Below are 22,319 nucleotides of genomic sequence, written 5' to 3' on the forward strand. Positions count from 1 at the left end.
CACATAGGGGAAGGCCCACAGAGCACACTTTATTTTACATAAAAGCTCGGGCTTGTGGGAGGACAGGGACATGAGGGTTCTCCTGGAAAGAAATCCCAGGAGTATTGATGGCTAGGCCCTGAAACACAATAATCCCGGAATGGCCAGGCACAAGATGCCTCTGCAATAGGCCTGACCCTAGGCTTCCGGAGTTCTTGATCTCCAGAGGCTCCAGTGATCTAAGCCCGACCAGGGCTGTGCCCGACCAGGGCGCGTTGGGATGGCGTTAGGGACGCGTAAAGGGGCGCAGGGCGCAGAACTCTGCCCGTTTCACCCCAGCATTTTGGGGAGGACACAGAATCTGGCAAAGCCAGTGGGAAGGATTTTCCAGGAGGAGAGTTCAGTGACATGATCTGAAACACAATAGTGCTGGTGATCTGGCGGGTGCATTCTGTGAGCCACTTCTGTCAGGAGCAGCCTGCCATCATGCCCTGATAACCACAACTCTAGTACCAAGCCAGTGACCTCAGCAAATGCAAAGACATTATTACTTATAGTCTCCTGCATCTGATTCTTGCCATCATCATAGGAAACGTTGGCGTTATCATGTCTGCTGCGCACACTTTGTTCATATGTGTACAATTTAAGTGTGTGAACCTGACCACTGTCTTGGACAGAGCTCTGCCTATGAACACACCATGTGAAGCATTGGTGGTTCAGTGGTAGAATTCTCGCCTGCCACGCGGGAGGCCCGGGTTCGATTCCCGGCCAATGCAAGGTTGCTTTCTTTTGACTTTGTTTTCGAAATGATATATATGAACTCAGTGGGGAATAAAATGGTAAGCAGTGACCCCGACGTGATTTGAACACGCAACCTTCTGATCTGGAGTCAGACGCGCTACCGTTGCGCCACGAGGTCCTTACACTTGCAGCCTTCGATGCCAGATGAACAAATGCTGTGGGCCATTTTGACTTATTTTCCTCTGCTTATATGCCTACGGTTGTATTACAGGGCTTGGCCTTTTGTTTTCTATCCTAATTATTGAAATTGACTGCAGGTGCAGTGAGAACCCTGAGGATTGAACTATTCAGGGAAAGGATCGCACGCAGGAAAGAGCAAATCTGTGTTTCATGCAGACAAAAGGCAACGTCCCTGGGTGGGCTTGAACCACCAACCTTTCGGTTAACAGCCGAACGCGCTAACCGATTGCGCCACAGAGAGTATTGACTGTATACATTTCCTGAGACTCAATATATGTCTTGACATGTGTGCGCCTGCTTGGAGCTTGTATTATATAAGGCGTCTTTATGCCATACAGCATTTGTCATTTGCTTAGTGTCTTGTTACTGTTGTAATTTATGATGTGTAGACTACTGTCTAATGGTGTTAGAGCCAGTATTACTACCGGTCACAGTGCATGAGACTCATACATGACTTTTCTCTTTGCCTGCTTAGCGTAGCTCCCTGCTCCTCTGTTTGCGTGCTACCAGCCCGTGAGGCGTGTGTCTTGCCCATCCCATCTTCACTGTGTTATGTTGGACTTGTCTTCTCTGTGAGCAGAGTCTCCTTCCCAGAGCAGGTGCTTTCTCTGAACTCTTGGCTTGTAAGACTGCTGGGAAAGGCCCTCCCTAGCCCCTCAGTCAGATAGATACATTTACCTGCAGAGCTCAGCTTGGGAGAAAGAGATTAGGCAGAGAGCACATAGGGGAAGGCCCACAGAGCACACTTTATTTTACATAAAAGCTCGGGCTTGTGGGAGGACAGGGACATGAGGGTTCTCCTGGAAAGAAATCCCAGGAGTATTGATGGCTAGGCCCTGAAACACAACAATCCCGGAATGGCCAGGCACAAGATGCCTCTGCAATAGGCCTGACCCTAGGCTTCCGGAGTTCTTGATCTCCAGAGGCTACAGTGATCTAAGCCCGACCAGGGCGCGTTGGGATGGCATTAGGGACGCGTAAAGGGGCGCAGGGCGCAGAACTCTGCCCGTTTCACCCCAGCATTTTGGGGAGGACACAGAATCTGGCAAAGCCAGTGGGAAGGATTTTCCAGGAGGAGAGTTCAGTGACATGATCTGAAACACAATAGTGCTGGTGATCTGGCGGGTGCATTCTGTGAGCCACTTCTGTCAGGAGCAGCCTGCCATCATGCCCTGATAACCACAACTCTAGTACCAAGCCAGTGACCTCAGCAAATGCAAAGACATTATTACTTATAGTCTCCTGCATCTGATTCTTGCCATCATCATGTGAAACGTTGGCGTTATCATGTCTGCTGCGCACACTTTGTTCATATGTGTACAATTTAAGTGTGTGAACCTGACCACTGTCTTGGACAGAGCTCTTGCTGTGAACACACCATGTGAAGCATTGGTGGTTCAGTGGTAGAATTCTCGCCTGCCACGCGGGAGGCCCGGGTTCGATTCCCGGCCAATGCAAGGTTGCTTTCTTTTGACTTTGTTTTCGATATGATATATATGAACTCAGTGGGGAATAAAATGGTAAGCAGTGACCCCGACGTGATTTGAGCACGCAACCTTCTGATCTGGAGTCAGACGCGCTACCGTTGCGCCACGAGGTCCTTACACTTGCAGCCTTCGATGCCAGATGATCAAATGCTGTGGGCCTTTTGACTTATTTTCCTCTGCTTATATGCCTACGGTTGTATTACAGGGCTTGGCCTTTTGTTTTCTATCCTAATTATTGAAATTGACTGCAGGTGCAGTGAGAACGCTGAGGATTGAACTATTCAGGGAAAGGATCGCACGCAGGAAAGAGCAAAGGTACGTATCTGTGTTTCATGCTGACAAAAGGCTACGTCCCTGGGTGGGCTTGAACCACCAACCTTTCGGTTAACAGCCGAACGCGCTAACCGATTGCGCCACAGAGACTATTGACTGTATACATTTCCTGAGACTCAATATATGTCTTGACATGTGTGCGCCTGCCTGGAGCTTGTATTATATAAGGCGTCTTTATGCCATACAGCATTTGTCATTTGCTTAGTGTCTTGTTACTGTTGTAATTTATGATGTGTAGACTACTGTCTAATGGTGTTAGAGCCAGTATTACTACCGGTCACAGTGCATGAGACTCATACATGACTTTTTTCTTTGCCTGCTTAGCGTAGCTCCCTGCTCCTCTGTTTGCGTGCTACCAGCCCGTGAGGCGTGTGTCTTGCCCATCCCATCTTCACTGTGTTATGTTGGACTTGTCTTCTCTGTGAGCAGAGTCTCCTTCCCAGAGCAGGTGCTTTCTCTGAACTCTTGGCTTGTAAGACTGCTGGGAAAGGCCCTCCCTAGCCCCTCAGTCAGATAGATACATTTACCTGCAGAGCTCAGCTTGGGAGAAAGAGATTAGGCAGAGAGCACATAGGGGAAGGCCCACAGAGCACACTTTATTTTACATAAAAGCTCGGGCTTGTGGGAGGACAGGGACATGAGGGTTCTCATGGAAAGAAATCCCAGGAGTATTGATGGCTAGGCCCTGAAACACAACAATCCCGGAATGGCCAGGCACAAGATGCCTCTGCAATAGGCCTGACCCTAGGCTTCCGGAGTTCTTGATCTCCAGAGGCTCCAGTGATCTAAGCCCGACCAGGGCTGTGCCCGACCAGGGCGCGTTGGGATGGTGTTAGGGACGCGTAAAGGGGCGCAGGGCGCAGAACTCTGCCCGTTTCACCCCAGCATTTTGGGGAGGACACAGAATCTGGCAAAGCCAGTGGGAAGGATTTTCCAGGAGGAGAGTTCAGTGACATGATCTCAAACACAATAGTGCTGGTGATCTGGCGGGTGCATTCTGTGAGCCACTTCTGTCAGGAGCAGCCTGCCATCATGCCCTGATAACCACAACTCTAGTACCAAGCCAGTGACCTCAGCAAATGCAAAGACATTATTACTTATAGTCTCCTGCATCTGATTCTTGCCATCATCATGTGAAACGTTGGCGTTATCATGTCTGCTGCGCACACTTTGTTCATATGTGTACAATTTAAGTGTGTGAACCTGACCACCGTCTTGGACAGAGCTCTTGCTGTGAACACACCTTGTGAAGCATTGGTGGTTCAGTGGTAGAATTCTCGCCTGCCACGCGGGAGGCCCGGGTTCGATTCCCGGCCAATGCAAGGTTGCTTTCTTTTGACTTTGTTTTCGAAATGATATATATGAACTCAGTGGGGAATAAAATGGTAAGCAGTGACCCCGACGTGATTTGAACACGCAACCTTCTGATCTGGAGTCAGACGCGCTACCGTTGCGCCACGAGGTCCTTACACTTGCAGCCTTCGATGCCAGATGAACAAATGCTGTGGGCCTTTTGACTTATTTTCCTCTGCTTATATGCCTACGGTTGTATTACAGGGCTTGGCCTTTTGTTTTCTATCCTAATTATTGAAATTGACTGCAGGTGCAGTGAGAACGCTGAGGATTGAACTATTCAGGGAAAGGATCGCACGCAGGAAAGAGCAAAGGTACGTATCTGTGTTTCATGCAGACAAAAGGCTACGTCCCTGGGTGGGCTTGAACCACCAACTTTTCGGTTAACAGCCGAACGCGCTAACCGATTGCGCCACAGAGACTATAGACTGTATACATTTCCTGAGACTCAATATATGTCTTGACATGTGTGCGCCTGCCTGGAGCTTGTATTATATAAGGCGTCTTTATGCCATACAGCATTTGTCATTTGCTTAGTGTCTTGTTACTGTTGTAATTTATGATGTGTAGACTACTGTCTAATGGTGTTAGAGCCAGTATTACTACCGGTCACAGTGCATGAGACTCATGCATGACTTTTCTCTTTGCCTGCTTAGCGTAGCTCCCTGCTCCTCTGTTTGCGTGCTAACAGCCCGTGAGGCGTGTGTCTTGCCCATCCCATCTTCACTGTGTTATGTTGGACTTGTCTTCTCTGTGAGCAGAGTCTCCTTCCCAGAGCAGGTGCTTTCTCTGAACTCTTGGCTTGTAAGACTGCTGGGAAAGGCCCTCCCTAGCCCCTCAGTCAGATAGATACATTTACCTGCAGAGCTCAGCTTGGGAGAAAGAGATTAGGCAGAGAGCACATAGGGGAAGGCCCACAGAGCACACTTTATTTTACATAAAAGCTCGGGCTTGTGGGAGGACAGGGACATGAGGGTTCTCATGGAAAGAAATCCCAGGAGTATTGATGGCTAGGCCCTGAAACACAACAATCCGGGAATGGCCAGGCACAAGATGCCTCTGCAATAGGCCTGACCCTAGGCTTCCGGAGTTCTTGATCTCCAGAGGCTCCAGTGATCTAAGCCCGACCAGGGCTGTGCCCGACCAGGGCGCGTTGGGATGGCGTTAGGGACGCGTAAAGGGGCGCAGGGCGCAGAACTCTGCCCATTTCACCCCAGCATTTTGGGGAGGACACAGAATCTGGCAAAGCCAGTGGGAAGGATTTTCCAGGAGGAGAGTTCAGTGACATGATCTGAAACACAATAGTGCTGGTGATCTGGCGGGTGCATTCTGTGAGCCACTTCTGTCAGGAGCAGCCTGCCATCATGCCCTGATAACCACAACTCTAGTACCAAGCCAGTGACCTCAGCAAATGCAAAGACATTATTACTTATAGTCTCCTGCATCTGATTCTTGCCATCATCATGTGAAACGTTGGCGTTATCATGTCTGCTGCGCACACTTTGTTCATATGTGTACAATTTAAGTGTGTGAACCTGACCACTGTCTTGGACAGAGCTCTTGCTGTGAACACACCATGTGAAGCATTGGTGGTTCAGTGGTAGAATTCTCGCCTGCCACGCGGGAGGCCCGGGTTCGATTCCCGGCCAATGCAAGGTTGCTTTCTTTTGACTTTGTTTTCGAAATGATATATATGAACTCAGTGGGGAATAAAATGGTAAGCAGTGACCCCGACGTGATTTGAACACGCAACCTTCTGATCTGGAGTCAGACGCGCTACCGTTGCGCCACGAGGTCCTTACACTTGCAGCCTTCGATGCCAGATGAACAAATGCTGTGGGCCTTTTGACTTATTTTCCTCTGCTTATATGCCTACGGTTGTATTACAGGGCTTGGCCTTTTGTTTTCTATCCTAATTATTGAAATTGACTGCAGGTGCAGTGAGAACGCTGAGGATTGAACTATTCAGGGAAAGGATCGCACGCAGGAAAGAGCAAATCTGTGTTTCATGCAGACAAAAGGCAACGTCCCTGGGTGGGCTTGAACCACCAACCTTTCGGTTACCAGCCGAACGCGCTAACCGATTGCGCCACAGAGAGTATTGACTGTATACATTTCCTGAGACTCAATATATGTCTTGACATGTGTGCGCCTGCTTGGAGCTTGTATTATATAAGGCGTCTTTATGCCATACAGCATTTGTCATTTGCTTAGTGTCTTGTTACTGTTGTAATTTATGATGTGTAGACTACTGTCTAATGGTGTTAGAGCCAGTATTACTACCGGTCACAGTGCATGAGACTCATACATGACTTTTCTCTTTGCCTGCTTAGCGTAGCTCCCTGCTCCTCTGTTTGCGTGCTACCAGCCCGTGAGGCGTCTGTCTTGCCCATCCCATCTTCACTGTGTTATGTTGGACTTGTCTTCTCTGTGAGCAGAGTCTCCTTCCCAGAGCAGGTGCTTTCTCTGAACTCTTGGCTTGTAAGAATGCTGGGAAAGGCCCTCCCTAGCCCCTCAGTCAGATAGATACATTTACCTGCAGAGCTCAGCTTGGGAGAAAGAGATTAGGCAGAGAGCACATAGGGGAAGGCCCACAGAGCACACTTTATTTTACATAAAAGCTCGGGCTTGTGGGAGGACAGGGACATGAGGGTTCTCCTGGAAAGAAATCCCAGGAGTATTGATGGCTAGGCCCTGAAACACAACAATCCCGGAATGGTCAGGCACAAGATGCCTCTGCAATAGGCCTGACCCTAGGCTTCCGGAGTTCTTGATCTCCAGAGGCTCCAGTGATCTAAGCCCGACCAGGGCGCGTTGGGATGGCATTAGGGACGCGTAAAGGGGCGCAGGGCGCAGAACTCTGCCCGTTTCACCCCAGCATTTTGGGGTGGACACAGAATCTGGCAAAGCCAGTGGGAAGGATTTTCCAGGAGGAGAGTTCAGTGACATGATCTGAAACACAATAGTGCTGGTGATCTGGCGGGTGCATTCTGTGAGCCACTTCTGTCAGGAGCAGCCTGCCATCATGCCCTGATAACCACAACTCTAGTACCAAGCCAGTGACCTCAGCAAATGCAAAGACATTATTACTTATAGTCTCCTGCATCTGATTCTTGCCATCATCATGTGAAACGTTGGCGTTATCATGTCTGCTGCGCACACTTTGTTCATATGTGTACAATTTAAGTGTGTGAACCTGACCACTGTCTTGGACAGAGCTCTTGCTGTGAACACACCATGTGAAGCATTGGTGGTTTAGTGGTAGAATTCTCGCCTGCCATGCGGGAGGCCCGGGTTCGATTCCCGGCCAATGCAAGGTTGCTTTCTTTTGACTTTGTTTTCGAAATGATATATATGAACTCAGTGGGGAATAAAATGGTAAGCAGTGACCCCGACGTGATTTGAACATGCAACCTTCTGATCTGGAGTCAGACGCGCTACCGTTGCGCCACGAGGTCCTTACACTTGCAGCCTTCGATGCCAGATGATCAAATGCTGTGGGCCTTTTGACTTATTTTCCTCTGCTTATATGCCTACGGTTGTATTACAGGGCTTGGCCTTTTGTTTTCTATCCTAATTATTGAAATTGACTGCAGGTGCAGTGAGAACGCTGAGGATTGAACTATTCAGGGAAAGGATCGCACGCAGGAAAGAGCAAAGGTACGTATCTGTGTTTCATGCAGACAAAAGGCTACGTCCCTGGGTGGGCTTGAACCACCAACCTTTCGGTTAACAGCCGAACGCGCTAACCGATTGCGCCACAGAGACTATTGACTGTATACATTTCCTGAGACTCAATATATGTCTTGACATGTGTGCGCCTGCCTGGAGCTTGTATTATATAAGGCGTCTTTATGCCATACAGCATTTGTCATTTGCTTAGTGTCTTGTTACTGTTGTAATTTATGATGTGTAGACTACTGTCTAATGGTGTTAGAGCCAGTATTACTACCGGTCACAGTGCATGAGACTCATACATGACTTTTCTCTTTGCCTGCTTAGCGTAGCTCCCTGCTCCTCTGTTTGCGTGCTACCAGCCTGTGAGAAGTTGGCCTGATATGTAGTGTTTCCAATTCTGGAACCACTGGGTATCAGTCCAGACAAACCCCAAAGATGTCTGGTTGTAAGTCAACCTTGTTAGACAAGCTATCCTAGTGGTAGCATGGACTAAGCAGCCTTAAAGGCTTAACTTAAGAGGTCGTGTTAAGCGAGCTGTTTTACCACATACAATCCTGTAATCAAATGAAAGGACACCACACAAGTATATATTATAAAAATATATGTATTTATTTCTAAATTACTCCCCAGTACTCTTTATGAGGAAAGGGGCACAAGCGTTAAATCAAAAGCACTGTTACACATATAAAGTTGCACGTTTATGGATGAGGGCGGGTGGCCACTCAGACCATATATTAAAAAAGTGGTATAAGTAACACTTATCGAACAATGGTTAGGCCTAGGGCCTAGAGATTCGCTGGGAGCAGTCAGGACAAGCAATGAAGAAGTCGGGAGTAGCCCACAGGAGACGGGTGCAGCACGGAAAGTGCGGCGCATGGGTGGGACCAGGAAGGGGGGTGGTTACACCCCCTTTCCTTTGTCCAGGTCTCACTGGAGCTGGGGCTGGGCTGCCCCAGAACCGGTTTGACCGGATTATGCAAGGGGAAGCCTTGTGCTCCCCAGGCACTGTCTGGTTTCAATCAAACCTCCCTGCTACAATCCACTATTTCCTGTCTGGGGTGGTGTCACACCTCCCTGTGACAGGAAATCCTTTGTCCATGCCTCCTCTGCTGAGTTTCGGTCAGCAGCAGGAGGTCAGACATGTGTCTGTGGCAGAAGCATCCATTTTGTGGATCTGAGGCTCTTTTAAAAATCAACCGCGTTTTAGCAAAAGTAACATGTCGTCCCCTCTAGAGGGGTGGAATGCTACCCCCGTCGCCAGGACTGGCAAGGGGGTAGTATTCCAAATCGTATGACACCTTACACGACATGTTTTGATAAAGCCAAACCAAAGTTGACATATAACCGCGAGGATTATAATGCACTTAATAGTATATGGTTTGGCATTATCCCAGAACAGCTAAGGGAATTGGTCCCGACAGCTGCAGACAGGCTCAGCTCATGCTAGAGCACCATCTCACATTAAACCACGCACTCTGCCTTCAGGATTGTTAAGGCCTGCCATAGGAGTGGCTCACAGGTTTATATGTGTCCAGATTGGTTTAGATATAGGCATACTATATCTAAGCAAGGGGTGATTACACCACCTTGCCCCAGCTGAGTGATCAGCCAGTTGTGTCAATTTTAGATAGCCAGCCAGGGGTGGCAAAAGATATGCTGCAGCCCCTGGTAGGCCTTGGATGCACCTATGCCCTGGGCACCTATAGTGCACTGTACAGGGGCTGATAAGGTGACCCAAGCCAATCTAGTTATGCACCTAGGGTACATGGAATCCATTTTACAGAGAGAGCAGATAGCCTGGGGCCCTGATTAGCAGGGAACCAGGCCAACTAAGTCGAAAACCAGCTAAACACAAGGCAAAAAATCTGGGGTAACCATAGTCAGGTAGCCACCTTCCTACACAGCCCGTGAGGCGTGTGTCTTGCCCATCCCATCTTCACTGTGTTATGTTGGACTTGTCTTCTCTGTGAGCAGAGTCTCCTTCCCAGAGCAGGTGCTTTCTCTGAACTCTTGGCTTGTAAGACTGCTGGGAAAGGCCCTCCCTAGCCCCTCAGTCAGATAGATACATTTACCTGCAGAGCTCAGCTTGGGAGAAAGAGATTAGGCAGAGAGCACATAGGGGAAGGCCCACAGAGCACACTTTATTTTACATAAAAGCTCGGGCTTGTGGGAGGACAGGGACATGAGGGTTCTCATGGAAAGAAATCCCAGGAGTATTGATGGCTAGGCCCTGAAACACAACAATCCCGGAATGGCCAGGCACAAGATGCCTCTGCAATAGGCCTGACCCTAGGCTTCTGGAGTTCTTGATCTCCAGAGGCTCCAGTGATCTAAGCCCGACCAGGGCTGTGCCCGACCAGGGCGCGTTGGGATGGCGTTAGGGACGCGTAAAGGGGCGCAGGGCGCAGAACTCTGCCCGTTTCACCCCAGCATTTTGGGGAGGACACAGAATCTGGCAAAGCCAGTGGGAAGGATTTTCCAGGAGGAGAGTTCAGTGACATGATCTCAAACACAATAGTGCTGGTGATCTGGCGGGTGCATTCTGTGAGCCACTTCTGTCAGGAGCAGCCTGCCATCATGCCCTGATAACCACAACTCTAGTACCAAGCCAGTGACCTCAGCAAATGCAAAGACATTATTACTTATAGTCTCCTGCATCTGATTCTTGCCATCATCATGTGAAACGTTGGCGTTATCATGTCTGCTGCGCACACTTTGTTCATATGTGTACAATTTAAGTGTGTGAACCTGACCACTGTCTTGGACAGAGCTCTTGCTGTGAACACACCATGTGAAGCATTGGTGGTTCAGTGGTAGAATTCTCGCCTGCCACGCGGGAGGCCCGGGTTCGATTCCCGGCCAATGCAAGGTTGCTTTCTTTTGACTTTGTTTTCGAAATGATATCTATGAACTCAGTGGGGAATAAAATGGTAAGCAGTGACCCCGACGTGATTTGAACACGCAACCTTCTGATCTGGAGTCAGACGCGCTACCGTTGCGCCACGAGGTCCTTACACTTGCAGCCTTCGATGCCAGATGAACAAATGCTGTGGGCCTTTTGACTTATTTTCCTCTGCTTATATGCCTACGGTTGTATTACAGGGCTTGGCCTTTTGTTTTCTATCCTAATTATTGAAATTGACTGCAGGTGCAGTGAGAACGCTGAGGATTGAACTATTCAGGGAAAGGATCGCACGCAGGAAAGAGCAAAGGTACGTATCTGTGTTTCATGCAGACAAAAGGCTACGTCCCTGGGTGGGCTTGAACCACCAACCTTTCGGTTACCAGCCGAACGCGCTAACCGATTGCGCCACAGAGACTATTGACTGTATACATTTCCTGAGACTCAATATATGTCTTGACATGTGTGCGCCTGCCTGGAGCTTGTATTATATAAGGCGTCTTTATGCCATACAGCATTTGTCATTTGCTTAGTGTCTTGTTACTGTTGTAATTTATGATGTGTAGACTACTGTCTAATGGTGTTAGAGCCAGTATTACTACCGGTCACAGTGCATGAGACTCATACATGACTTTTCTCTTTGCCTGCTTAGCGTAGCTCCCTGCTCCTCTGTTTGCGTGCTACCAGCCCGTGAGGCGTGTGTCTTGCCCATCCCATCTTCACTGTGTTATGTTGGACTTGTCTTCTCTGTGAGCAGAGTCTCCTTCCCAGAGCAGGTGCTTTCTCTGAACTCTTGGCTTGTAAGACTGCTGGGAAAGGCCCTCCCTAGCCCCTCAGTCAGATAGATACATTTACCTGCAGAGCTCAGCTTGGGAGAAAGAGATTAGGCAGAGAGCACATAGGGGAAGGCCCACAGAGCACACTTTATTTTACATAAAAGCTCGGGCTTGTGGGAGGACAGGGACATGAGGGTTCTCCTGGAAAGAAATCCCAGGAGTATTGATGGCTAGGCCCTGAAACACAACAATCCCGGAATGGCCAGGCACAAGATGCCTCTGCAATAGGCCTGACCCTAGGCTTCCGGAGTTCTTGATCTCCAGAGGCTCCAGTGATCTAAGCCCGACCAGGGCGCGTTGGGATGGCATTAGGGACGCGTAAAGGGGCGCAGGGCGCAGAACTCTGCCTGTTTCACCCCAGCATTTTGGGGAGGACACAGAATCTGGCAAAGCCAGTGGGAAGGATTTTCCAGGAGGAGAGTTCAGTGACATGATCTGAAACACAATAGTGCTGGTGATCTGGCGGGTGCATTCTGTGAGCCACTTCTGTCAGGAGCAGCCTGCCATCATGCCCTGATAACCACAACTCTAGTACCAAGCCAGTGACCTCAGCAAATGCAAAGACATTATTACTTATAGTCTCCCGCATCTGATTCTTGCCATCATCATGTGAAACGTTGGCGTTATCATGTCTGCTGCGCACACTTTGTTCATATGTGTACAATTTAAGTGTGTGAACCTGACCACTGTCTTGGACAGAGCTCTTGCTGTGAACACACCATGTGAAGCATTGGTGGTTCAGTGGTAGAATTCTCGCCTGCCACGCGGGAGGCCCGGGTTCGATTCCCGGCCAATGCAAGGTTGCTTTCTTTTGACTTTGTTTTCGAAATGATATCTATGAACTCAGTGGGGAATAAAATGGTAAGCAGTGACCCCGACGTGATTTGAACACGCAACCTTCTGATCTGGAGTCAGACGCGCTACCGTTGCGCCACGAGGTCCTTACACTTGCAGCCTTCGATGCCAGATGAACAAATGCTGTGGGCCTTTTGACTTATTTTCCTCTGCTTATATGCCTACGGTTGTATTACAGGGCTTGGCCTTTTGTTTTCTATCCTAATTATTGAAATTGACTGCAGGTGCAGTGAGAACGCTGAGGATTGAACTATTCAGGGAAAGGATCGCACGCAGGAAAGAGCAAAGGTACGTATCTGTGTTTCATGCAGACAAAAGGCTACGTCCCTGGGTGGGCTTGAACCACCAACCTTTCGGTTAACAGCCGAACGCGCTAACCGATTGCGCCACAGAGACTATTGACTGTATACATTTCCTGAGACTCAATATATGTCTTGACATGTGTGCGCCTGCCTGGAGCTTGTATTATATAAGGCGTCTTTATGCCATACAGCATTTGTCATTTGCTTAGTGTCTTGTTACTGTTGTAATTTATGATGTGTAGACTACTGTCTAATGGTGTTAGAGCCAGTATTACTACCGGTCACAGTGCATGAGACTCATACATGACTTTTCTCTTTGCCTGCTTAGCGTAGCTCCCTGCTCCTCTGTTTGCGTGCTACCAGCCCGTGAGGCGTGTGTCTTGCCCATCCCATCTTCACTGTGTTATGTTGGACTTGTCTTCTCTGTGAGCAGAGTCTCCTTCCCAGAGCAGGTGCTTTCTCTGAACTCTTGGCTTGTAAGACTGCTGGGAAAGGCCCTCCCTAGCCCCTCAGTCAGATAGATACATTTACCTGCAGAGCTCAGCTTGGGAGAAAGAGATTAGGCAGAGAGCACATAGGGGAAGGCCCACAGAGCACACTTTATTTTACATAAAAGCTCGGGCTTGTGGGAGGACAGGGACATGAGGGTTCTCCTGGAAAGAAATCCCAGGAGTATTGATGGCTAGGCCCTGAAACACAACAATCCCGGAATGGCCAGGCACAAGATGCCTCTGCAATAGGCCTGACCCTAGGCTTCCGGAGTTCTTGATCTCCAGAGGCTCCAGTGATCTAAGCCCGACCAGGGCGCGTTGGGATGGCATTAGGGACGCGTAAAGGGGCGCAGGGCGCAGAACTCTGCCCGTTTCACCCCAGCATTTTGGGGAGGACACAGAATCTGGCAAAGCCAGTGGGAAGGATTTTCCAGGAGGAGAGTTCAGTGACATGATCTGAAACACAATAGTGCTGGTGATCTGGCGGGTGCATTCTGTGAGCCACTTCTGTCAGGAGCAGCCTGCCATCATGCCCTGATAACCACAACTCTAGTACCAAGCCAGTGACCTCAGCAAATGCAAAGACATTATTACTTATAGTCTCCCGCATCTGATTCTTGCCATCATCATGTGAAACGTTGGCGTTATCATGTCTGCTGCGCACACTTTGTTCATATGTGTACAATTTAAGTGTGTGAACCTGACCACTGTCTTGGACAGAGCTCTTGCTGTGAACACACCATGTGAAGCATTGGTGGTTCAGTGGTAGAATTCTCGCCTGCCACGCGGGAGGCCCGGGTTCGATTCCCGGCCAATGCAAGGTTGCTTTCTTTTGACTTTGTTTTCGAAATGATATATATGAACTCAGTGGGGAATAAAATGGTAAGCAGTGACCCCGACGTGATTTGAACACGCAACCTTCTGATCTGGAGTCAGACGCGCTACCGTTGCGCCACGAGGTCCTTACACTTGCAGCCTTCGATGCCAGATGAACAAATGCTGTGGGCCTTTTGACTTATTTTCCTCTGCTTATATGCCTACGGTTGTATTACAGGGCTTGGCCTTTTGTTTTCTATCCTAATTATTGAAATTGACTGCAGGTGCAGTGAGAACGCTGAGGATTGAACTATTCAGGGAAAGGATCGCACGCAGGAAAGAGCAAAGGTACGTATCTGTGTTTCATGCAGACAAAAGGCTACGTCCCTGGGTGGGCTTGAACCACCAACCTTTCGGTTAACAGCCGAACGCGCTAACCGATTGCGCCACAGAGACTATTGACTGTATACATTTCCTGAGACTCAATATATGTCTTGACATGTGTGCGCCTGCCTGGAGCTTGTATTATATAAGGCGTCTTTATGCCATACAGCATTTGTCATTTGCTTAGTGTCTTGTTACTGTTGTAATTTATGATGTGTAGACTACTGTCTAATGGTGTTAGAGCCAGTATTACTACCGGTCACAGTGCATGAGACTCATACATGACTTTTCTCTTTGCCTGCTTAGCGTAGCTCCCTGCTCCTCTGTTTGCGTGCTACCAGCCCGTGAGGCGTGTGTCTTGCCCATCCCATCTTCACTGTGTTATGTTGGACTTGTCTTCTCTGTGAGCAGAGTCTCCTTCCCAGAGCAGGTGCTTTCTCTGAACTCTTGGCTTGTAAGACTGCTGGGAAAGGCCCTCCCTAGCCCCTCAGTCAGATAGATACATTTACCTGCAGAGCTCAGCTTGGGAGAAAGAGATTAGGCAGAGAGCACATAGGGGAAGGCCCACAGAGCACACTTTATTTTACATAAAAGCTCGGGCTTGTGGGAGGACAGGGACATGAGGGTTCTCCTGGAAAGAAATCCCAGGAGTATTGATGGCTAGGCCCTGAAACACAACAATCCCGGAATGGCCAGGCACAAGATGCCTCTGCAATAGGCCTGACCCTAGGCTTCCGGAGTTCTTGATCTCCAGAGGCTCCAGTGATCTAAGCACGACCAGGGCGCGTTGGGATGGCATTAGGGACGCGTAAAGGGGCGCAGGGCGCAGAACTCTGCCCGTTTCACCCCAGCATTTTGGGGAGGACACAGAATCTGGCAAAGCCAGTGGGAAGGATTTTCCAGGAGGAGAGTTCAGTGACATGATCTGAAACACAATAGTGCTGGTGATCTGGCGGGTGCATTCTGTGAGCCACTTCTGTCAGGAGCAGCCTGCCATCATGCCCTGATAACCACAACTCTAGTACCAAGCCAGTGACCTCAGCAAATGCAAAGACATTATTACTTATAGTCTCCTGCATCTGATTCTTGCCATCATCATGTGAAACGTTGGCGTTATCATGTCTGCTGTGCACACTTTGTTCATATGTGTACAATTTAAGTGTGTGAACCTGACCACTGTCTTGGACAGAGCTCTTGCTGTGAACACACCATGTGAAGCATTGGTGGTTCAGTGGTAGAATTCTCGCCTGCCACGCGGGAGGCCCGGGTTCGATTCCCGGCCAATGCAAGGTTGCTTTCTTTTGACTTTGTTTTCGAAATGATATATATGAACTCAGTGGGGAATAAAATGGTAAGCAGTGACCCCGACGTGATTTGAACACGCAACCTTCTGATCTGGAGTCAGACGCGCTACCGTTGCGCCACGAGGTCCTTACACTTGCAGCCTTCGATGCCAGATGAACAAATGCTGTGGGCCTTTTGACTTATTTTCCTCTGCTTATATGCCTACGGTTTTATTACAGGGCTTGGCCTTTTGTTTTCTATCCTAATTATTGAAATTGACTGCAGGTGCAGTGAGAACGCTGAGGATTGAACTATTCAGGGAAAGGATCGCACGCAGGAAAGAGCAAAGGTACGTATCTGTGTTTCATGCAGACAAAAGGCTACGTCCCTGGGTGGGCTTGAACCACCAACCTTTCGGTTAACAGCCGAACGCGCTAACCGATTGCGCCACAGAGACTATTGACTGTATACATTTCCTGAGACTCAATATATGTCTTGACATGTGTGCGCCTGCCTGGAGCTTGTATTATATAAGGCGTCTTTATGCCATACAGCATTTGTCATTTGCTTAGTGTCTTGTTACTGTTGTAATTTATGATGTGTAGACTACTGTCTAATGGTGTTAGAGCCAGTATTACTACCGGTCACAGTGCATGAGACTCATACATGACTTTTCTCTTTGCCTGCTTAGCGTAGCTCCCTGCTCCTCTGTTTGCGTGCTACCAGCCCGTGAGGCGTGTGTCTTGCCCATCCCATCTTCACTGTGTTATGTTGGACTTGTCTTCTCTGTGAGCAGAGTCTCCTTCCCAGAGCAGGTGCTTTCTCTGAACTCTTGGCTTGTAAGACTGCTGGGAAAGGCCCTCCCTAGCCCCTCAGTCAGATAGATACATTTACCTGCAGAGCTCAGCTTGGGAGAAAGAGATTAGGCAGAGAGCACATAGGGGAAGGCCCACAGAGCACACTTTATTTTACATAAAAGCTCGGGCTTGTGGGAGGACAGGGACATGAGGGTTCTCCTGGAAAGAAATCCCAGGAGTATTGATGGCTAGGCCCTGAAACACAACAATCCCGGAATGGCCAGGCACAAGATGCCTCTGCAATAGGCCTGACCCTAGGCTTCCGGAGTTCTTGATCTCCAGAGGCTCCAGTGATCTAAGCCCGACCAGGGCGCGTTGGGATGGCATTAGGGACGCGTAAAGGGGCGCAGGGCGCAGAACTCTGCCCGTTTCACCCCAGCATTTTGGGGAGGACACAGAATCTGGCAAAGCCAGTGGGAAGGATTTTCCAGGAGGAGAGTTCAGTGACATGATCTGAAACACAATAGTGCTGGTGATCTGGCGGGTGCATTCTGTGAGCCACTTCTGTCAGGAGCAGCCTGCCATCATGCCCTGATAACCACAACTCTAGTACCAAGCCAGTGACCTCAGCAAATGCAAAGACATTATTACTTATAGTCTCCTGCATCTGATTCTTGCCATCATCATGTGAAACGTTGGCGTTATCATGTCTGCTGCGCACACTTTGTTCATATGTGTACAATTTAAGTGTGTGAACCTGACCACTGTCTTGGACAGAGCTCTTGCTGTGAACACACCATGTGAGGCATTGGTGGTTCAGTGGTAGAATTCTCGCCTGCCACGCGGGAGGCCCGGGTTCGATTCCCGGCCAATGCAAGGTTGCTTTCTTTTGACTTTGTTTTCGAAATGATATATATGAACTCAGTGGGGAATAAAATGGTAAGCAGTGACCCCGACGTGATTTGAACACGCAACCTTCTGATCTGGAGTCAGACGCGCTACCGTTGCGCCACAAGGTCCTTACACTTGCAGCCTTCGATGCCAGATGAACAAATGCTGTGGGCCTTTTGACTTATTTTCCTCTGCTTATATGCCTACGGTTGTATTACAGGGCTTGGCCTTTTGTTTTCTATCCTAATTATTGAAATTGACTGCAGGTGCAGTGAGAACGCTGAGGATTGAACTATTCAGGGAAAGGATCGCACGCAGGAAAGAGCAAAGGTACGTATCTGTGTTTCATGCAGACAAAAGGCTACGTCCCTGGGTGGGCTTAAACCACCAACCTTTCGGTTAACAGCCGAACGCGCTAACCGATTGTGCCACAGAGACTATTGACTGTATACATTTCCTGAGACTCAATATATGTCTTGACATGTGTGCGCCTGCCTGGAGCTTGTATTATATAAGGCGTCTTTATGCCATACAGCATTTGTCATTTGCTTAGTGTCTTGTTACTGTTGTAATTTATGATGTGTAGACTACTGTCTAATGGTGTTAGAGCCAGTATTACTACCGGTCACAGTGCATGAGACTCATACATGACTTTTCTCTTTGCCTGCTTAGCGTAGCTCCCTGCTCCTCTGTTTGCGTGCTACCAGCCCGTGAGGCGTGTGTCTTGCCCATCCCATCTTCACTGTGTTATGTTGGACTTGTCTTCTCTGTGAGCAGAGTCTCCTTCCCAGAGCAGGTGCTTTCTCTGAACTCTTGGCTTGTAAGACTGCTGGGAAAGGCCCTCCCTAGCCCCTCAGTCAGATAGATACATTTACCTGCAGAGCTCAGCTTGGGAGAAAGAGATTAGGCAGAGAGCACATAGGGGAAGGCCCACAGAGCACACTTTATTTTACATAAAAGCTCGGGCTTGTGGGAGGACAGGGACATGAGGGTTCTCATGGAAAGAAATCCCAGGAGTATTGATGGCTAGGCCCTGAAACACAACAATCCCGGAATGGCCAGGCACAAGATGCCTCTGCAATAGGCCTGACCCTAGGCTTCCGGAGTTCTTGATCTCCAGAGGCTCCAGTGATCTAAGCCCGACCAGGGCTGTGCCCGACCAGGGCGCGTTGGGATGGCGTTAGGGACGCGTAAAGGGGCGCAGGGCGCAGAACTCTGCCCGTTTCACCCCAGCATTTTGGGGAGGACACAGAATCTGGCAAAGCCAGTGGGAAGGATTTTCCAGGAGGAGAGTTCAGTGACATGATCTGAAACACAATAGTGCTGGTGATCTGGCGGGTGCATTCTGTGAGCCACTTCTGTCAGGAGCAGCCTGCCATCATGCCCTGATAACCACAACTCTAGTACCAAGCCAGTGACCTCAGCAAATGCAAAGACATTATTACTTATAGTCTCCTGCATCTGATTCTTGCCATCATCATGTGAAACGTTGGCGTTATCATGTCTGCTGCGCACACTTTGTTCATATGTGTACAATTTAAGTGTGTGAACCTGACCACTGTCTTGGACAGAGCTCTTGCTGTGAACACACCATGTGAAGCATTGGTGGTTCAGTGGTAGAATTCTCGCCTGCCACGCGGGAGGCCCGGGTTCTATTCCCGGCCAATGCAAGGTTGCTTTCTTTTGACTTTGTTTTCGAAATGATATATATGAACTCAGTGGGGAATAAAATGGTAAGCAGTGACCCCGACGTGATTTGAACACGCAACCTTCTGATCTGGAGTCAGACGCGCTACCGTTGCACCACGAGGTCCTTACACTTGCAGCCTTCGATGCCAGATGAACAAATGCTGTGGGCCTTTTGACTTATTTTCCTCTGCTTATATGCCTACGGTTGTATTACAGGGCTTGGCCTTTTGTTTTCTATCCTAATTATTGAAATTGACTGCAGGTGCAGTGAGAACGCTGAGGATTGAACTATTCAGGGAAAGGATCGCACGCAGGAAAGAGCAAAGGTACGTATCTGTGTTTCATGCAGACAAAAGGCTACGTCCCTGGGTGGGCTTGAACCACCAACCTTTCGGTTAACAGCCGAACGCGCTAACCGATTGCGCCACAGAGACTATTGACTGTATACATTTCCTGAGACTCAATATATGTCTTGACATGTGTGCGCCTGCCTGGAGCTTGTATTATATAAGGCGTCTTTATGCCATACAGCATTTGTCATTTGCTTAGTGTCTTGTTACTGTTGTAATTTATGATGTGTAGACTACTGTCTAATGGTGTTAGAGCCAGTATTACTACCGGTCACAGTGCATGAGACTCATACATGACTTTTCTCTTTGCCTGCTTAGCGTAGCTCCCTGCTCCTCTGTTTGCGTGCTACCAGCCCGTGAGGCGTGTGTCTTGCCCATCCCATCTTCACTGTGTTATGTTGGACTTGTCTTCTCTGTGAGCAGAGTCTCCTTCCCAGAGCAGGTGCTTTCTCTGAACTCTTGGCTTGTAAGACTGCTGGGAAAGGCCCTCCCTAGCCCCTCAGTCAGATAGATACATTTACCTGCAGAGCTCAGCTTGGGAGAAAGAGATTAGGCAGAGAGCACATAGGGGAAGGCCCACAGAGCACACTTTATTTTACATAAAAGCTCGGGCTTGTGGGAGGACAGGGACATGAGGGTTCTCCTGGAAAGAAATCCCAGGAGTATTGATGGCTAGGCCCTGAAACACAACAATCCCGGAATGGCCAGGCACAAGATGCCTCTGCAATAGGCCTGACCCTAGGCTTCCGGAGTTCTTGATCTCCAGAGGCTCCAGTGATCTAAGCCCGACCAGGGCTGTGCCCGACCAGGGCGCGTTGGGATGGCGTTAGGGACGCGTAAAGGGGCGCAGGGCGCAGAACTCTGCCCGTTTCACCCCAGCATTTTGGGGAGGACACAGAATCTGGCAAAGCCAGTGGGAAGGATTTTCCAGGAGGAGAGTTCAGTGACATGATCTGAAACACAATAGTGCTGGTGATCTGGCGGGTGCATTCTGTGAGCCACTTCTGTCAGGAGCAGCCTGCCATCATGCCCTGATAACCACAACTCTAGTACCAAGCCAGTGACCTCAGCAAATGCAAAGACATTATTACTTATAGTCTCCTGCATCTGATTCTTGCCATCATCATGTGAAACGTTGGCGTTATCATGTCTGCTGCGCACACTTTGTTCATATGTGTACAATTTAAGTGTGTGAACCTGACCACTGTCTTGGACAGAGCTCTTGCTGTGAACACACCATGTGAAGCATTGGTGGTTCAGTGGTAGAATTCTCGCCTGCCATGCGGGAGGCCCGGGTTCGATTCCCGGCCAATGCAAGGTTGCTTTCTTTTGACTTTGTTTTCGAAATGATATATATGAACTCAGTGGGGAATAAAATGGTAAGCAGTGACCCCGACGTGATTTGAACACGCAACCTTCTGGTCTGGAGTCAGACGCGCTACCATAGCGCCACGAGGTCCTTACACTTGCAGCCTTTGATGCCAGATGAACAAATGCTGTGGGCCTTTTGACTTATTTTCCTCTGCTTATATGCCTACGGTTGTATTACAGGGCTTGGCCTTTTGTTTTCTATCCTAATTATTGAAATTGACTGCAGGTGCAGTGAGAACGCTGAGGATTGAACTATTCAGGGAAAGGATCGCACGCAGGAAAGAGCAAAGGTACGTATCTGTGTTTCATGCAGACAAAAGGCTACGTCCCTGGGTGGGCTTGAACCACCAACCTTTCGGTTAACAGCCGAACGCGCTAACCAATTGCGCCACAGAGACTATTGACTGTATACATTTCCTGAGACTCAATATATGTCTTGACATGTGTGCGCCTGCCTGGAGCTTGTATTATATAAGGCGTCTTTATGCCATACAGCATTTGTCATTTGCTTAGTGTCTTGTTAATGTTGTAATTTATGATGTGTAGACTACTGTCTAATGGTGTTAGAGCCAGTATTACTACCGGTCACAGTGCATGAGACTCATACATGACTTTTCTCTTTGCCTGCTTAGCGTAGCTCCCTGCTCCTCTGTTTGCGTGCTACCAGCCCGTGAGGCGTGTGTCTTGCCCATCCCATCTTCACTGTGTTATGTTGGACTTGTCTTCTCTGTGAGCAGAGTCTCCTTCCCAGAGCAGGTGCTTTCTCTGAACTCTTGGCTTGTAAGACTGCTGGGAAAGGCCCTCCCTAGCCCCTCAGTCAGATAGATACATTTACCTGCAGAGCTCAGCTTGGGAGAAAGAGATTAGGCAGAGAGCACATAGGGGAAGGCCCACAGAGCACACTTTATTTTACATAAAAGCTCGGGCTTGTGGGAGGACAGGGACATGAGGGTTCTCATGGAAAGAAATCCCAGGAGTATTGATGGCTAGGCCCTGAAACACAACAATCCCGGAATGGCCAGGCACAAGATGCCTCTGCAATAGGCCTGACCCTAGGCTTCCGGAGTTCTTGATCTCCAAAGGCTCCAGTGATCTAAGCCCGACCAGGGCTGTGCCCGACCAGGGCGCGTTGGGATGGCGTTAGGGACGCGTAAAGGGGCGCAGGGCACAGAACTCTGCCCGTTTCACCCCAGCATTTTGGGGAGGACACAGAATCTGGCAAAGCCAGTGGGAAGGATTTTCCAGGAGGAGAGTTCAGTGACATGATCTGAAACACAATAGTGCTGGTGATCTGGCGGGTGCATTCTGTGAGCCACTTCTGTCAGGAGCAGCCTGCCATCATGCCCTGATAACCACAACTCTAGTACCAAGCCAGTGACCTCAGCAAATGCAAAGACATTATTACTTATAGTCTCCTGCATCTGATTCTTGCCATCATCATGTGAAACGTTGGCGTTATCATGTCTGCTGCGCACACTTTGTTCATATGTGTACAATTTAAGTGTGTGAACCTGACCACTGTCTTGGACAGAGCTCTTGC

General features: G+C 49.0%; 36 non-coding genes across 36 annotated transcripts; 12 read left to right on the forward strand and 24 right to left on the reverse strand.

Moving 5' to 3' along the window:
• Positions 1–684: 684 nt before the first annotated feature.
• Positions 685–755, forward strand: TRNAG-GCC (transfer RNA glycine (anticodon GCC)). Its single transcript has one exon. It is a non-coding gene; the product is annotated as a tRNA-Gly (tRNA).
• Positions 756–826: 71 nt separating this feature from the next.
• TRNAW-CCA (transfer RNA tryptophan (anticodon CCA)) lies at positions 827–898 on the reverse strand. Its single transcript has one exon. It is a non-coding gene; the product is annotated as a tRNA-Trp (tRNA).
• A 229-nt stretch (positions 899–1,127) lies between these two features.
• On the reverse strand, positions 1,128–1,201 carry TRNAN-GUU (transfer RNA asparagine (anticodon GUU)). The gene has a single exon. It is a non-coding gene; the product is annotated as a tRNA-Asn (tRNA).
• Positions 1,202–2,346: 1,145 nt separating this feature from the next.
• On the forward strand, positions 2,347–2,417 carry TRNAG-GCC (transfer RNA glycine (anticodon GCC)). The gene has a single exon. It is a non-coding gene; the product is annotated as a tRNA-Gly (tRNA).
• A 71-nt stretch (positions 2,418–2,488) lies between these two features.
• TRNAW-CCA (transfer RNA tryptophan (anticodon CCA)) lies at positions 2,489–2,560 on the reverse strand. The gene has a single exon. It is a non-coding gene; the product is annotated as a tRNA-Trp (tRNA).
• A 236-nt stretch (positions 2,561–2,796) lies between these two features.
• On the reverse strand, positions 2,797–2,870 carry TRNAN-GUU (transfer RNA asparagine (anticodon GUU)). The gene has a single exon. It is a non-coding gene; the product is annotated as a tRNA-Asn (tRNA).
• Positions 2,871–4,031: 1,161 nt separating this feature from the next.
• Positions 4,032–4,102, forward strand: TRNAG-GCC (transfer RNA glycine (anticodon GCC)). The gene has a single exon. It is a non-coding gene; the product is annotated as a tRNA-Gly (tRNA).
• Positions 4,103–4,173: 71 nt separating this feature from the next.
• On the reverse strand, positions 4,174–4,245 carry TRNAW-CCA (transfer RNA tryptophan (anticodon CCA)). Its single transcript has one exon. It is a non-coding gene; the product is annotated as a tRNA-Trp (tRNA).
• A 236-nt stretch (positions 4,246–4,481) lies between these two features.
• On the reverse strand, positions 4,482–4,555 carry TRNAN-GUU (transfer RNA asparagine (anticodon GUU)). The gene has a single exon. It is a non-coding gene; the product is annotated as a tRNA-Asn (tRNA).
• Positions 4,556–5,716: 1,161 nt separating this feature from the next.
• On the forward strand, positions 5,717–5,787 carry TRNAG-GCC (transfer RNA glycine (anticodon GCC)). Its single transcript has one exon. It is a non-coding gene; the product is annotated as a tRNA-Gly (tRNA).
• Positions 5,788–5,858: 71 nt separating this feature from the next.
• TRNAW-CCA (transfer RNA tryptophan (anticodon CCA)) lies at positions 5,859–5,930 on the reverse strand. Its single transcript has one exon. It is a non-coding gene; the product is annotated as a tRNA-Trp (tRNA).
• A 228-nt stretch (positions 5,931–6,158) lies between these two features.
• Positions 6,159–6,232, reverse strand: TRNAT-GGU (transfer RNA threonine (anticodon GGU)). Its single transcript has one exon. It is a non-coding gene; the product is annotated as a tRNA-Thr (tRNA).
• A 1,145-nt stretch (positions 6,233–7,377) lies between these two features.
• On the forward strand, positions 7,378–7,448 carry TRNAG-GCC (transfer RNA glycine (anticodon GCC)). The gene has a single exon. It is a non-coding gene; the product is annotated as a tRNA-Gly (tRNA).
• Positions 7,449–7,519: 71 nt separating this feature from the next.
• Positions 7,520–7,591, reverse strand: TRNAW-CCA (transfer RNA tryptophan (anticodon CCA)). The gene has a single exon. It is a non-coding gene; the product is annotated as a tRNA-Trp (tRNA).
• Positions 7,592–7,827: 236 nt separating this feature from the next.
• TRNAN-GUU (transfer RNA asparagine (anticodon GUU)) lies at positions 7,828–7,901 on the reverse strand. Its single transcript has one exon. It is a non-coding gene; the product is annotated as a tRNA-Asn (tRNA).
• Positions 7,902–10,607: 2,706 nt separating this feature from the next.
• On the forward strand, positions 10,608–10,678 carry TRNAG-GCC (transfer RNA glycine (anticodon GCC)). The gene has a single exon. It is a non-coding gene; the product is annotated as a tRNA-Gly (tRNA).
• A 71-nt stretch (positions 10,679–10,749) lies between these two features.
• TRNAW-CCA (transfer RNA tryptophan (anticodon CCA)) lies at positions 10,750–10,821 on the reverse strand. The gene has a single exon. It is a non-coding gene; the product is annotated as a tRNA-Trp (tRNA).
• Positions 10,822–11,057: 236 nt separating this feature from the next.
• Positions 11,058–11,131, reverse strand: TRNAT-GGU (transfer RNA threonine (anticodon GGU)). The gene has a single exon. It is a non-coding gene; the product is annotated as a tRNA-Thr (tRNA).
• A 1,145-nt stretch (positions 11,132–12,276) lies between these two features.
• TRNAG-GCC (transfer RNA glycine (anticodon GCC)) lies at positions 12,277–12,347 on the forward strand. The gene has a single exon. It is a non-coding gene; the product is annotated as a tRNA-Gly (tRNA).
• Positions 12,348–12,418: 71 nt separating this feature from the next.
• On the reverse strand, positions 12,419–12,490 carry TRNAW-CCA (transfer RNA tryptophan (anticodon CCA)). The gene has a single exon. It is a non-coding gene; the product is annotated as a tRNA-Trp (tRNA).
• Positions 12,491–12,726: 236 nt separating this feature from the next.
• Positions 12,727–12,800, reverse strand: TRNAN-GUU (transfer RNA asparagine (anticodon GUU)). The gene has a single exon. It is a non-coding gene; the product is annotated as a tRNA-Asn (tRNA).
• Positions 12,801–13,945: 1,145 nt separating this feature from the next.
• On the forward strand, positions 13,946–14,016 carry TRNAG-GCC (transfer RNA glycine (anticodon GCC)). The gene has a single exon. It is a non-coding gene; the product is annotated as a tRNA-Gly (tRNA).
• Positions 14,017–14,087: 71 nt separating this feature from the next.
• On the reverse strand, positions 14,088–14,159 carry TRNAW-CCA (transfer RNA tryptophan (anticodon CCA)). The gene has a single exon. It is a non-coding gene; the product is annotated as a tRNA-Trp (tRNA).
• A 236-nt stretch (positions 14,160–14,395) lies between these two features.
• Positions 14,396–14,469, reverse strand: TRNAN-GUU (transfer RNA asparagine (anticodon GUU)). The gene has a single exon. It is a non-coding gene; the product is annotated as a tRNA-Asn (tRNA).
• A 1,145-nt stretch (positions 14,470–15,614) lies between these two features.
• Positions 15,615–15,685, forward strand: TRNAG-GCC (transfer RNA glycine (anticodon GCC)). Its single transcript has one exon. It is a non-coding gene; the product is annotated as a tRNA-Gly (tRNA).
• Positions 15,686–15,756: 71 nt separating this feature from the next.
• TRNAW-CCA (transfer RNA tryptophan (anticodon CCA)) lies at positions 15,757–15,828 on the reverse strand. Its single transcript has one exon. It is a non-coding gene; the product is annotated as a tRNA-Trp (tRNA).
• A 236-nt stretch (positions 15,829–16,064) lies between these two features.
• TRNAN-GUU (transfer RNA asparagine (anticodon GUU)) lies at positions 16,065–16,138 on the reverse strand. The gene has a single exon. It is a non-coding gene; the product is annotated as a tRNA-Asn (tRNA).
• A 1,145-nt stretch (positions 16,139–17,283) lies between these two features.
• Positions 17,284–17,354, forward strand: TRNAG-GCC (transfer RNA glycine (anticodon GCC)). Its single transcript has one exon. It is a non-coding gene; the product is annotated as a tRNA-Gly (tRNA).
• A 71-nt stretch (positions 17,355–17,425) lies between these two features.
• On the reverse strand, positions 17,426–17,497 carry TRNAW-CCA (transfer RNA tryptophan (anticodon CCA)). The gene has a single exon. It is a non-coding gene; the product is annotated as a tRNA-Trp (tRNA).
• A 236-nt stretch (positions 17,498–17,733) lies between these two features.
• TRNAN-GUU (transfer RNA asparagine (anticodon GUU)) lies at positions 17,734–17,807 on the reverse strand. The gene has a single exon. It is a non-coding gene; the product is annotated as a tRNA-Asn (tRNA).
• A 1,161-nt stretch (positions 17,808–18,968) lies between these two features.
• On the forward strand, positions 18,969–19,039 carry TRNAG-GCC (transfer RNA glycine (anticodon GCC)). Its single transcript has one exon. It is a non-coding gene; the product is annotated as a tRNA-Gly (tRNA).
• Positions 19,040–19,110: 71 nt separating this feature from the next.
• Positions 19,111–19,182, reverse strand: TRNAW-CCA (transfer RNA tryptophan (anticodon CCA)). The gene has a single exon. It is a non-coding gene; the product is annotated as a tRNA-Trp (tRNA).
• A 236-nt stretch (positions 19,183–19,418) lies between these two features.
• On the reverse strand, positions 19,419–19,492 carry TRNAN-GUU (transfer RNA asparagine (anticodon GUU)). Its single transcript has one exon. It is a non-coding gene; the product is annotated as a tRNA-Asn (tRNA).
• A 1,161-nt stretch (positions 19,493–20,653) lies between these two features.
• On the forward strand, positions 20,654–20,724 carry TRNAG-GCC (transfer RNA glycine (anticodon GCC)). Its single transcript has one exon. It is a non-coding gene; the product is annotated as a tRNA-Gly (tRNA).
• Positions 20,725–20,795: 71 nt separating this feature from the next.
• TRNAW-CCA (transfer RNA tryptophan (anticodon CCA)) lies at positions 20,796–20,867 on the reverse strand. Its single transcript has one exon. It is a non-coding gene; the product is annotated as a tRNA-Trp (tRNA).
• Positions 20,868–21,103: 236 nt separating this feature from the next.
• TRNAN-GUU (transfer RNA asparagine (anticodon GUU)) lies at positions 21,104–21,177 on the reverse strand. Its single transcript has one exon. It is a non-coding gene; the product is annotated as a tRNA-Asn (tRNA).
• Positions 21,178–22,319: the final 1,142 nt, after the last annotated feature.

Source organism: Lissotriton vulgaris, chromosome 1_1, assembly GCF_964263255.1.
Source record: "Lissotriton vulgaris chromosome 1_1, aLisVul1.2, whole genome shotgun sequence".
Lineage (NCBI taxonomy): Eukaryota > Metazoa > Chordata > Amphibia > Caudata > Salamandridae > Lissotriton > Lissotriton vulgaris.